Source organism: Pelodiscus sinensis, chromosome 3 (assembly GCF_049634645.1).
Source record: "Pelodiscus sinensis isolate JC-2024 chromosome 3, ASM4963464v1, whole genome shotgun sequence".
Lineage (NCBI taxonomy): Eukaryota > Metazoa > Chordata > Testudines > Trionychidae > Pelodiscus > Pelodiscus sinensis.
The window spans coordinates 6,315,906-6,329,974 of NC_134713.1; the positions used below are offsets into that span (position 1 = coordinate 6,315,906).

The window sequence follows — 14,069 nt, forward strand, 5'->3', positions numbered from 1 at the left end:
ATGTAAATAAATACACCATTGAAACACTGTGCCAATATTAAGGGCTCTGTTTTGCCCTTCAGCCCCCGCTTTTGAGCAGCAGGAGGTGGGAGCCAGCCTGTCCTATAGGGAGCTCTGAGAATGCACAGAAAAGAGGTGTATGCCTGCTGCTATCTCTTGCTGCTCTGCACCCCTCTGCACGACTTGCCAGTCAGTGAGCAAAGGGAGGAATTGGGTCACGGCTTCCATCTCCCACTCTCGGGTGGGGTTTGGGCTAGGGAGTCAACGGAAAAGCATAGGAAGTGAGATGGTGGCCACCACCAGAGGACCAGGAGCAGTCACAATTTGACCCTTATTAACCAGCCCTGTGTAAGAGGCAGGTGCCCTTCACTGCCCCCCTCCACATCAGGAGAAATGCAGACACAGCATGGGAGAAGAGATGCTGCCAAGGCCATGAAGTGAGTCGGTGGCAGAACCAGGAATAGAAACCTCGGAATTCATGGCGGCCTGCCCCGTGCTTAGGCCCCTCCTGCACCTCATCTCCTTACACGGCACAACCCCTCTTCTCAGTGCCTTCATATCAACCCCCTCACCTCCATCAACTCCACCCCCAAACACTGCGATCAAGGCAAAGCTGGAGGATGCCCTGTTCTGCAGAGTGTTCCACCTTCCCTCAGCCCCCTCTTGCAAAGGAATCAGGGCACAGCCGCACAAGAGAAAGCTCCCGATGATACCAGGCAGAAGAGGCCAAACCTCTCCCTCTCCCACACTCAACTCTCCCGGCACCCTATTACTAAGTTGAACGATGAAGAGCGTTGTCTTAATTGGCTCTGCTGTGGTTTGGATAATTGGGCGGCTGCTGACTAGGCCAGGGCAATGCTTGCAAGGAAAAGCCAAGGCTGCAAGAAGCACACGACCAACGTGGAATAAGGCAGCACAAATTCAGGTGCTGAATCTGAGCCGACCCAGGGGAGAAACTGTCCCCCTGCCACTGGTCACCAACGCTCACTGCTGCCACTTACAGAGGTTACTAGGCATGGGCTATTTCCACAGCCCAGGGGAGAAAGCATGAAGATCAGGTCACTGTTTGGATGGGCAATGAAGGCAAGCCATGCAGGGCTGCTGTAATCAGCATGGCTGACTCAATACTGAGCTAATATTCCTGAAAGGTGCGTGGGCCAAGCAAAGCCAAAGAGGTGACATTTAGGGAGGGCACTTTACACTAGCGTAGGAGTAAAAACTCTGGTATTCTGGCCAAATTCCAGCTTGCATAAGTAAATAATTCCTACCTCAAACCCCTCTGCAGTAGCAACGGGATACAGCATTCTTCTTCACTGCTTGTCCTACACTACTTTGCAGTACGTTGCTGTGAACGGTTAAGTGGCGACTGTGTTCCACCACAGAGGTGGCTGCATTTCACTGGTGAATAAGGAATTCCTATAGAACATTTACATTATAAAGTATTTTGATGAAAAGTTGATCATTATTACTAATATATGGCCAAAGTCCGCACCCTACTTAGCAAGGTGCTCAGGGCAAGGGATAAGGAGTAGGGATGTAAAATCCCAATTAATTAATTAACTGGTTAAATGTTAAGTTTAACCAGTTAATTGATTAAGTGTGAGGGGGTGTCTGTTCCAGCCCCCCCACCCTGCCCTCCAAGGCCAGGCTGGCTCCCAGCCATGTGAGCAGGGAGTCAGCAGCCTCACAGTGATGAGGGGGTGGAAGCAGCAGTAGGGGGGGCAGGGGGCTGTCAGCTCCCAGCTTGCTCATGGGTTGGGACCCAGCAGCCCTCCCCCACCCCCGGAGGAGGCAGTGCTTACTGGGTACTCAGTTAACTGGTTACCCGTCACATCCCTAACACGGTGTCAGGACTCTTGGGTTCTATTGCTAGCTCAGTCGTCGAGTTCCTTCACAGCCCTGAATCCTTCTGTACCTCAGTTTCCCCATCTGAAAAACGAGAATAATGATGCTTTGGCATGCACTTAGAGATTTCTGGACACTAGAGTGGTGAGTGAGTTTTTTCAGAAATACGCCGCTCCCACTTAGGCACCTGAACAAGGGACCTCTGAAAATCTGGCCTCAAACAGCATCACAGAGCTGCTGGTGGCTAGGCAGTGGGCAAGACTGACAAACCGGGCGGGCTGACTCTGAGAACCTGGCCTGATAAGTACAAACAATTCCCATTACTCCCCACACAGAAGGCAGAGCAGAAGGGAAGACAATACCACTGGCCGGTGAAGGAAAACAGGTACTGGTCCCAGGGGATTGGACCTGTGCGACGGATATTGACTGTAGCCACAGGCTGTGCCATGTCGGGCTGCGCTGAGACTCCACGTCTCTGTTATTCCACCTGGGTAACATTCCTGGTGGCAAACGGCAGCATTCGAACATCCCCCAAAACAATCTAATTTTAATTTGGGGATTTGCACTACCTGTAAATAACTTGGTTAATTAAGTGGGTTTTCACTCGGAGCCTATAGGGGTTACTCTGCTACAGCTGCAGATACAGAGCGTGTTGCTATGGAAACCGTGCTTTGCCATTTTGGTCTCCATTTCCAAATTCTCAATTTCCCTGGGAACCACTGGCAATACAATATAAAGAAGGGTGAACCCTTCTGACACAGCAATCTGCTTCCTAGCCAAACAGCAGGCCGCATGCTCCAGCTGGGTCAGGAAAGAATTTCCTTTTATGAGATAGTACTGCCTGATGAAGGTTACAGCTTTGTCATACATATCCCTGTTAGGCCACTGCTGGAGACCAGATGTCAGGACTTGGTGGGACGTGGATCTGGTCCAGAGTCCTATGCTGAAGCTACCCATGACCGAGCAATCAGTGATACCAGGTAACCTTCTAGCTGGAAGTCAGTAACCATTGCAAAAGTGGCTAACCTGCTGCGTAGCAAACACTGGCTCTCCCCAACTGTCGTCAGATCATAACCTGAGCAAACCAGAAACCTCTCCTGTGGTAACGACAGAGGGCGAACGCTGAGGACAGGCAGCACCAGTCGCATCCCTCTAGTGCTTCAGAAGTGTGCTCAGCTCCTTTATGGGACGGTGACCTGGCTGGCTATCGCTCATTGACAGGAAGAAGAGGTGGCATGAGGCGGGGGCCCAGAAAGAGTGCAAGGCCGGGGAAGGGGCCACGGTTCAGGCCCACATATGTTGCTCCTGGAACTAGCTGATTATGGTTAGGGCCCTACCAAATTCACAGCCCATCTTGATCAATTTCATCAATGGTCATCGAATTTTAGAAACAGTAAACATCATGTTTTATTGGTTATCCAATGAAATGGGATTTTGCATCCCTAGTTGATACATAAGAGCTTTCAGAGAAGGGCCAGGATTAAAGAGCTAGGAAACAAGTAGAACCCAAACTTTTCCTCATGTGCCCCTTCTTACCGGGCTCTGAGAGCAGGTGCCAGTGTCCAAGAGCAGCTGGTAGTGGGGGCAAGGTCACGGCTGCAGGTGAAGGTGGGGCAGGAGCAGAGCTAGGCTGGGCGGTGCTCTCTCCCCATCCATGGGTACTGGGCTAAGCCCCTCCGCGCCCCCTGGATGTTCTTTCACACCCGCCCCACAAGTTGGGAACCATGACCTTATACAAGTTGGACCTCCCTCATCCGGCACCCTTGGGTCCTGACCAGTCCTGAACAAGGGGAGGTCCCTCCCCTCATGGCCCGTGCTGAACCACTGCCCTCCAGCTAGGGCTCCAGCCCAGCAACACTGCTGCCTGGCCGGCCCTGGTTTCACAGGCTGGAGCTCTCAGACTGATGCCAGGCCAGAGCTCCGTGGCCAGAGCTAGATCTCCCTGGCTGCTGTTGGCACCCTGCTACTGCCCAGCTGCTGGGGCCAGAACTCTCTGCTGTGCTCCCCCTCCCCCCCAATATGGGACTCCCGGCTGAGTCACCAGCCCACCCCCCGCCCTATGGCCAGACCTCCCTATATCTGGGCTCTGTGGTGCAAGAAAATAAGAATGGCCATACTGGGTCAGACCAAAGGTCCATCCAGCCCGGTATCCTGCCTGCGACAGTGCCCAATGCCAGGTGCCCCAGAGGGAGTGAATCGAACAGGCAATGATCAAGCGATCTCTCTCCTACCATCCAACTCCACCCTCTGACAAACAGAGGCTCGGGACACCATTCCTTACCCATCCTGGCTAATAGCCATTTATGGACTTAACCTCCATGAATTGATCTAGTTCTATTTTAAACCCTGTTCTAGTCCTCGCCTTCACAACCTCCTCAGGCAAGGAGTTCCACAGATTGACTATGCGCTGTGTGAAGAAGAACTGCCTTTTATTTGTTTTAAACCTGCTACCCATTAGTTTCATTTGGTGACCCCTAGTTCCTGTATTATGGGAACAAGGTATAATCACGGGTGTTGCCAGACTAGAGAGCCCCCGTTGAGGGAGATACAACATGCAGTGATAGATTCAAGACACTCGCTTTATTTAGCTCAATAAAGGGAAAGTTAAGGGGTGACTTGATTACACTCTGTGAGTATGAGTCATACCTATGGAACAAACGGTTAATAACAGGTTCTTCAATCTAGCAGAGAGAGGTCTAATACAATCCAATGAAGCAGGATAAACTTGGGCTAGAACTAAGGCATACACTTTTGACAATGAGGACAATTACCATTGGCACCATTTACACAGGAGCTGTGGTAGAGTCTTCATCACGAGCCAGGATGGCATGGATCCCTTCTAAAGGATCTGCTCTAGGAATCATTAGGGGGCACATCTCTGTGGCCCCTTTTGGCCATAGAACCTGTTAGTCTGGCGGGCAACTCCATGCCTAAAGGCAGGGGAACGAGTCTGACCCCAGTTTGCAATCTGGCCAATTCAGCCTCCCTGCCCTGACAGGTTTGCAATTGAATGCAAAGGACCGGTGTGACCCCAGCTCTAATCTCTGAAGTCCTGCAGCAGGTCGGAGACCAGGCGCGTCTGTACAGCAGGGAAGCCCAAAGTGATGGCTCAGAAGGTAGGGCTGCAACAAGGAAAGCATTTTATACCCTGCAAGAAACAGATACATGTTTCTGACCTGGAGCAGCTGCAGCCACTGATAGCCGACAGCTCCTAAAACTGCAGGGGATGGCTCGCCAGCTTAACTTGAACCACAACCCCAAATCCCAACAAGGCCGACGAGGCAGGCCTGCTGTGCCCTTACAGCAATGATACGTTGAGCTCAATGGGCTGAACGCTGGCGGAGGAGGAGGTGAGGAAACCGAGGCCCGGCTGCTCTGCTGGCACATTAAATGCTCAAGGGCATTTCCAGAGAGACATGGAGTTTGCTCCTGTGTCCTCAGCCTGTTCCCCTTCTCCACTATTGTGCCGGGTGGTGGTGATTTTCTTCTTCCACCCCAGAGGAGGTTGCATTTGAGTGGTAATATACAGAGTACATATACACTTCTTTTTAGGCTACGGAGTAGGGACAGGCCTGCAGGTACAAACAAAAAAAAGTCAACTCCTTGGACTGGCTTCCCCTGAGAACTGGCTTTTTCTTCTGTGTTTGTACAGCACCAAGCACGTCATGGCCTGGTCTGTACCTGGAGCTCAAAGATGTTACCACAGTTTAAATAAATATTAAAACATTCCTTTGGCTGGCCTGACCTAGGACTATTTTCATGCAGCTGCCTCCCCCACAATGTCTGGGCCTGGTGGAGGGGGCTACTGAGAGCACAGGAGAGAGTGCCCCTGCTTTTAGTTTAGGTGCCCGAACCTGGAATAGCCTGCAGCAGCCCAGACCTGCAACTGCAAGAAAAGTCCTGCTCAGCCCCTCTGGTCTTTTACCAGATGCAGGATGACTGAAAAAAAGACCCAGCTCCTCAGAAGAGCTGGGCTCAAATCCCTGCTCTGTCACAGAATCCCTGAGAGACTATGGTTAAAGAACTTACTCTCTCCGTGCCTCAGTTTCCCCTCTGTACTATGGGGATAATTGCACTGCCTGACCTCACAGGAGTGTTGACAGGGTAAGCTCACTATAGATGGTGCCGTGCTCATACACTATGGCAATGGGGCCATCTAACTATTCAGATATAAAGAGTCAGACCTCTTGACAGTCCTTCCTTTTGCAGGACATCACTCAGTTCAGCCCCAGAGTTAACCACTCTCTTTGTTAAAAGTGAGCTACCACAGAAATAAAGGACCATGGAACGGAGGCTGTAGAGTCATTTACACTACGCTGCGGCATTTTACGTCTCCTGCACGAATACACACACACAGCCTCAGCTATACCACAGTACAGAAAACCGCTTTTGCTCCCCTCTTCAGACCCTGTTACAGTGAATTGCCTGTGTAACTGACTGCAGATGGGGCTGCCGTCACATCAAGCTTTTCAGTGATGCTGCAAGGAATCAACCAGAGTTGGTCAAACAGCTAGACCTATCAACAGGACCAGTAGCTGTGAAGTGGATATAAGGGCTGTACTAGGGTGTCATGGCTGTTTTTACCTCCTTCTAAATATATCCAACATGACCCTACCACAGGAGAAGAGCTGTTCAGGGGCAGGATGGTTACCCTTGGGGAAAAGTCCTACTGAAAAGAGAATGAGAATGAGGCATCCCACGAGGCATACCGGGGAGGTCAACAAATGCCTTTGATGTCGACCACGGAGCATCCAGACTACCCTGCTGAGCCGACAAACAGCTGATCGGCTCAGCGCGGCAGCCATTTAAATTTAAATGAAGCAGCGATTATTTAAATCGCCTCTTCATTTTCCTATGCCGGGTAGCCTAATCTACATGCCTCTGTCGCCAGAGGCATGTAGTCTAGACATATCCACAGTAAAGAATTCCAGAGCAGAACTACCTATCTATCCCAACTCTGGAATTCATTATGGGGACTTAAACATTCAGTATAGCAGTTCTCATTCCCTACATATAGATATTGGTTTCTATACAGTCCTACTGCATACCACTGGATATTCTCATAAGCCTCAGACCAATACCAGGCTGTGAAGCTTTAGGAAAGTCTCAAGGAGAAAGTTCCTGGAGGTTACTTGGAGGAACACACAGTAACTCACCCCGGCTGAGTGTATTTCCAGACATTTGGGACTGGAAGACTTCAGCAGATTTGAGGTTCTACCATCCACCCATGGTGTCAAAAGAGCCCAAATCCAAACCAGCACCTCAAAACGCCAATAGCTCCCCCTCCACCACTTGTTACGTCAAGTAAGAGGTGCCTTTTCCTCCTGCAGGAGAAGCCACATGGTCTATTATCCTCCTTTTCCCTCCACGGGACGATCGGCAGGTCCAATTGGGACCATCTCCTACTCGGTACAGCACCTGGAACAATGGAGCCCTGATCTTCATTGGTCATTAAGCACAACATAATTAACATGATTCATCATCATCAGGGGTTTAATCTGGCCCTTAGAACAAACACTAAAGGAAATTAATAATCTAACAAATGCTGCTTAAAAAAAAGATGCAAGGTTGAGAGAGCATGGTTAGGTAGGTTCAGCCAGGCCCTCATGCAGAATTGCACTTTCCTGTGTTGCCACTTTCATGATTGTATCGCCAGTTTTGTGATATTTAGTGGGTTTTGTTTTGTTAAACTCCATGTCCCTGCAGTCATATTATTTCATGCTTGCATTTAAAAAGAAAGGACTTTTTCTAGCCCTTGCAGTTGCAGAGAAAAGCTTGACCTAGTGGCTCCAACATCAAAAGGCAAAGCAAAAGACCCAAAACGCACCATGAAAAACAACAACAGAGTGTTAAGACAAATGTCATTATTTGTGGGGCACTACTCTTGGTTTTTGAGTACTTTGGGTGACCTCTCTTGAGCTTGTCTTTGCCTCCTGTACAGCAGAGTGTACACTGTCAGCACTTCAGCAACATGCAGAAATCAGGGACACACCTGGATCCTGAAAATATGTGATTCTCAATTTGTAGAAGTGTGAAAATTCCTGAGATGGAAAGACTATGGCTTGTCTGTCCACCTGTGCTCTGGAGCCTCACATGGATTTTCCTCCACACTACATTTTCTAGTGTATTTTTCCCCAGGCAAATTTTAAATGCTGAGGAATGGACTTTGCTATCGCCCTTCTTGAGAGACCATTCAATAATCTAATATAGTACATGGTACTGTTAGGAGCGTTCCAGACACCAAATTCAATGACAGATGCAATACAAGTGAATTAACTGGAGGGACTCTACCAAAAGACAATGAATACAATGCAGACAGGGCAACCAGTGGAAAAAAATGAGTTTTGGGGAGAGCACAAGTCAGAACACCAAGGTATCATCCCATTAGCACCAGAGTGAAACTTCTCTGGCTTGCAATGTCTTTTTCCTAAAAAGCGTAGAGGGTCTAGTTGGTGAATGATGAACCTTTGCGGGTTCTGGGCTGCTTTTGGAGAAAGCAAGGGAGCTTGCATGCTGCCTATGGGAATGGCAAACTTTTGAAAAGGACTGCTATTCAGGTAGGTCCTCCAGCACTTGAAAGCTCTACCTCAACCAGAAGTTATGGGCAGAGGCTAGGAATCACAGGGTGACACTGTCTAGCCATGGGGTGGGCAATAATTTTTTTACCGGGGGCCACTTCGGAAATTTTGAAAGTGACCCGGGGCTGCTCCAGAAGGGGCGGAGCCTCAAGCACAGGGGCGGGGCCAGGACACTTCCTTGCTTCCCCACCTACAGACCCTGATTGGTCTGGTGATGGGGAGCACATGATGTCTTTGCTCCTCCCTCTGAAGGTTCCCCCTAGGCGCCATGCCCCGGCGGTGGGAGGAGACTTTGCGCGCTCCCCCTTTTGCCCCCCAGGACAATCAAGGCTTGGGAGCGGGGGCAGGGAGCGTGCAAAGTCTCTTCCCACCCTGCCAGGAGCGTGTGGTGTTTCTTTTAGGGAACTTGTGGTGTCCTGATAGGCAATTGGTGAAGAATAATTCAAGGCAGAGCGACAATGAAAAGAGAAATACAGATGGAGAGGGAAACCAGAGGGAAATGGGGAAGAGGGGAAAGAGAAATGAGAAGGAAGGAAAGAGACAACTGAACTGAGAGAGTGACTCACGCTAGCTATGCTGCAGGATAGAGCCAGCTCAATGCATGCAAGCTAATTCGTAGCTCATGATCTCTCCGGTTCAAAAGTTCGATTCAAACACCAGCATGATTGGGTTCCCTTCACGTCCCACTCGGGAAAAGGAGCAGAGAGGGGGAGAGAGATAATCTAGTGGGAAAAAGAAGTGAGAGGGAAGGAGTATGGCACAGAACAGCTGCTGCAGATTGTTTGAGTCTGTTTCCGTGGTCTTCCCCTTTTTGGGCGGGCGGGGGTATGTGTGTGTGATTCAGGAGCTGTGAAGGCTGGTTTGGGTCAATGGACCTTGGAGAATCTCTGGCTGCATATGCACAGACACGACAGTCTCAATAGGGACTGCCCCTGTAGCACCTCGATCCTAGGGGCAGGACCGTGGCCTTAAGGGCTACCACACCAGCTGAGGAATTGCTGGAGAGCACTGCCACGCCCCTTTTTGCTTAGCCACTCCCCTTTCACCATGACGGCTGGGATGGGGGTGGAGAGCCGCCTTCGACATCGACAAAATATCCCTCGGTCTGGCATGGCTGCTTTTTGTGCCAGAAAATGCTTCCCCCTCCCCCCCCCCCCCATGTGATAATCCCAGAGATTCCTCCTGGAAAAAGGCCACAGATATCCAGCCTGGGAGTGCTTCCTGCCCCGCCACCTTCCCCTCACCCTCAGGACACAAATGAGGACTTTGCTCAGAGTCCTCGATCAAACAGAAAGAGTCTGGCACAACTCTGTCAGAGATGCGTGCCTCTGTCGCTCTTGTAAGCAGACTGTTGGCAGAGCATTGGACAGATAACAGAGGATGGGTGGGGAGCGGGAAGAGGAAGAGAAAGAGGCCCTAGATAAGGTGCTAAAATTAGCCCAGCTCATAATTGGATGCAGGCAAGAGGAAGCACGGCTTTTAACCAGGTTCCTGTCAGCAAGATGCCAACTATTTGCTAACAGCTCTTCCGTGAATGGACACAGGTGTAATTACACACACACAGCTGGGAGCACACAGAGACAAGCCCAGAGTCTCCTCTCATGCCTGTTTATGTTAGGGACACTCCACAGACATCTAGGAAGCAGCGTTCCCTCTAATTTTTTCCATCCACGTGCAGGATAAATTTTGCTATATGCGGATGTGCACCACCAGTAGAAACATGCCGGCTGTGGGCACTCTGCTAATCAGCTGGGAGGCATTTGAATCTCTCCTGGGTGACCACCCAAACACTCAGCTTACAGGGAACACTGCTAGGAGCTATTCCTCTTCGACAGCGGGACGGAGGGGGGAGGAGGATCAGGTCTGTTCACCCCCTTCTCAGCTCTACCGGTATGACTTGCAGTGTGATCTTATGTGAGTCACTTGCCCACTCCATGCCTCTGTTTCCCCACCTGTACAACAGGTTTAGCAATACCTCCCTCCCAGGGGGCTACAGGATTTGATTTAGATCGTAAACCACTCAGATGTGCGGTGCTGGAGAAGCGTCGCCCGTTCTAGACTGGCCCACTGCTCTGTGATGTGCAGGATTACAAACACGGGGGGGGGGGCTCTGAAAGGACACACCAAGCTCATTTTCGAGTGAGGGAGCATCCCAGTTTGAACACAGGCACAGGTGAGATCCAGGATCCATCTCATCAGAGCTTAAAATGGTCTGCAAGAAGTATGAGAGAGGGAGGGGTCTCCCACAACCCCAGAGCTGTGCTTGAAGTGCACCCTCTGTGACTGAGCTCCATGTTGGACTATGCTTTTCACTCCCGAGTCTATGACCCCTCGCAGCAAGCCCAGTGTCCTCTCTCAATAAAGCTAGCACGAGCTGCTGCAGAGACAAGAATTCCTGCAGCCAGCAGCTGGGGATAACATGTCCCTCAGTAACATTTCTGCAGTTTGCATCTCCTGCTCCATCCTGAATCCCATTCCCCAAGCCGCTGTTTCCTCTGGGAACTGCAAGCCAGAGCCTTTGAAATGGGAACCGGACAGTGCACTCATTCAGCATACGGCCTGGGAAACATGCCCGCCTGACATTTGCTGTCTCCATGGCTAAAGGTTTTGCAACCTGAAGGAACAGGCCGGCAGCTGTGTCTTCCCAGAGCTGTTCCCAGTCACCCCTAACGTCATGTGGTTTGGATCACATGGCTCGCATGTATGATTAATAATTACTCAGGAAAGCGGAGCCCACTTATCGCAGCATCTGGTTCTCAGGGAGATGAGATTTTCTGCTCTCAGTTTAGATCCAATATTCCAGCTGGGCGGAGGAGAGGAAGAAGAGGACCCGGTGACTCATCAGAGGTCAAGCAGAATGGAAAGATCAGCCCTGCTAAAAATCAGGCCATGGCTACACTGAGATTCTAGCTCCTGGCACAAAACTCTAAGACGGACATGACTCACTCTGGTGCAAATCATGTTTACTTTGGTGCTTGGCACTTCTGCAGCTATCGGGATGTAGTGGCTAAAATCCCAGTAGACAAATGGCCTAAAAATAACCACAAATAAATAACAGTAATACCATCTAGGTCTTCAATAGCACTCACTCCTCATCAGTAGGTCTCAACGTGCTTTGCAAAACATATCATCCATTTTTCAGAGATGGGGAAACTAAGGCACAGAACAGTGCAGTGACTCGTTCAAGGAAACCCAACAGCAGATCCGGGAATAGAACCCAGGCCTCCCTGTCCCAGTGCAGTACTATACCCACTAGACAAACGCTCTGCAGGTTTGCCTAGATGCCCAGCCTCTGCTCTTGCTGCATAAATTCAGCTCTTGGACTAGACCACACACAGCTGATGCACTGCCCTTGAGAGGAGAAGACAGCACAGAGGGATCCACACAGAGGGATCCGCACAGGGCACACACAGCTGGAAGTCACGTCATAGAGACACACAGGCAGGAGCTAGCACAATCTCATTAAAGACATGGACACTGACCCAGATCTCAGATCACTACTGCACTAGGCAACGCACTCTGGGAAGGAGGCGGGCAGCCCTTGGTGAAGAAAGAACAGGTTAGGAACTATTTAGAAAAGCTAGACATATACAGATCCATGGGCCCTGACTTAATGCATCCGAGGGCACGGAGGGAGTTGGCAAATGTCATTGCAGAGCCTTTGGGCATTATCTTTGAAAACTCGTGGAGATCGGGAGAGGTCCTGGACGACTGGAAAAAGGCAAACGTAGTGCCCATCTTTAAAAAAAAGAAGGAGGACAATCCAGGGAACTACAGGCCGGTCAGCCTTACCTAAGTCCCCAGAAAAGTCATGGAGGGGATCGTCAAGGAATCCAATTTGAAGCACTTGGAAGAGGGGAAGTGATCAGGAATACTCAACATGGATTCACCAAGGGCAAGTCATGAGTGACCAATCTCATTAGTTTTTATGATGAGGTAACTGCCTCTGTTGACATGGGGAAGTCAGTGGATGTGATATACCTTGACTTTAGCAAAGCTTTTGATACAGTCTCCCTCAATATTCTTGCCAGCAAGTTAAGGAAGTATGGACTGGATAAATGGACTGTAAGGTGGATAGAAAGCTGGCAAGATTGTTGGGCCCAACTGGTAGCGATCAACGGTTCGATGTCTGGTTGGCGGTCAATTTCAAGCGGAGTGCCCCAAAGTTTGGTTCTAGGGCCGGTTTTGTTCTTTATGAATGACCTGGATGAGGGGATGGATGGCACCCTCAGCAAGTTTGCGAATGACACTAAGCTAGGGGGAGAGGTAGATACGTTGGAGGGTAGGGATAGAGTCCAGTGACATAGACAAATTAGAGGATTGGGCCAAAAGAAATCTGATGAGGTTCAACAAGGACAAGTGTAGAGTCCTGCACTTGGAATGGAAGAATCCCAAGCATTGTTACAGGCTGGGGCCCAAATGACTAAGTAGCAGTTCAGCAGAAAAGGAACTGGGGATTACAGAGGATGAGAAGCTGGATATGAGTCAGTGTGCCCTTGTAGCCAAGAAGACTAATGGCGTATTAGGGTGCATTAGGAGGACAGTTTTCAGTAGATCTGGAGAAGTGATTTTTTCCCCTTTATTCGGTTCTGGTGAGGCCACATCTGGAGTACTGCATCCAGTTACGTGCCCTTCCCCCCCCCCCCCACTACAGAAAGGATGTGGATGCATTGGAGAGGGTCCAGCGGAGGGCAAACAAAATGATTAGGGGGCTGGAGCCACATGACCTACACAGAGAGGCTGAGGTTATTTGGGCTTATTTAGTCTGGAGAAGAGAAGAGAAGAGAAGAGAAGAGAAGAGAAGAGAAGAGAAGAGAAGAGAAGAGAAGAGAAGAGAAGAGAAGAGAAGAGAAGAGAAGAGAAGAGAAGAGTGAGGGGGAATTTGATGAAATAAAAGAGAGGACAAAACAAAATTGATCTGAGGAAGTGGGTCTGGCCCACGAAAGCTCATCACCTAATAAACCATCTTGTTAGTCTTTAAAGTGCTGCATAGTCCTCTCTTTTGTTTCAGCAAGATCAGACTAACACGGCTACATCTCTATTACTATTCTACATGAGGGGGATTTGGTAGCAGCCTTCAACTTCCTGAAGGGAGGTTCCAAAGAGGATGGACAGAGGCTGTTCTCAGTAGTGACAGATGGCAGAACAAGGAGCAATGGTCTCAAGTTGCAGTGGGGGAGGTCTAGGTTGGATATTAGGAAAAACTATTTCACTAGGAGGGTGGTGAAGCACCGGGATGGGTTCCCTAGGGAGGTGGTGGAATCTCCATCTCTAGAGATTTTTAAGTCTCGGCTTGACAAAGCCCTGGCTGGGATGATTTCATTGGGGTTGATCCTGCTTTGGGCAGGGGGCTGGACTCAAGGACTCCTGAGGTCTCTTCCAGACCTAGGATTCTAGGATTCTCTGATAACCACAGCTCCCTTTAGCCACCCCCACAAAACAGTTACATTAGCCCAGGGATGGCTGGGTTCTACCCAGCACAGCCATTCTTTAGGTCCAATTCCTCATATTTTGGCTTCTGCTCTGCACTGTTCCTCACACACCTTAATCCTCACCTGCAACCCCCACTAGTAATCCAGTCCTGGCCTTTCCCCGCCCTAGCTCTGTCAATGCCCCTCAGTCCTGACTGGTGGCATTCTCTCTTCT

The 14,069-nt window shown here is 50.0% G+C and overlaps 1 protein-coding gene across 2 annotated transcripts in view; it reads right to left on the reverse strand.

Moving 5' to 3' along the window:
* ADCY3 (adenylate cyclase 3) overlaps positions 1–14,069 on the reverse strand; it is a 110,355-nt gene that overhangs the window by 67,976 nt on the left and 28,310 nt on the right. The window lies entirely within an intron of this gene.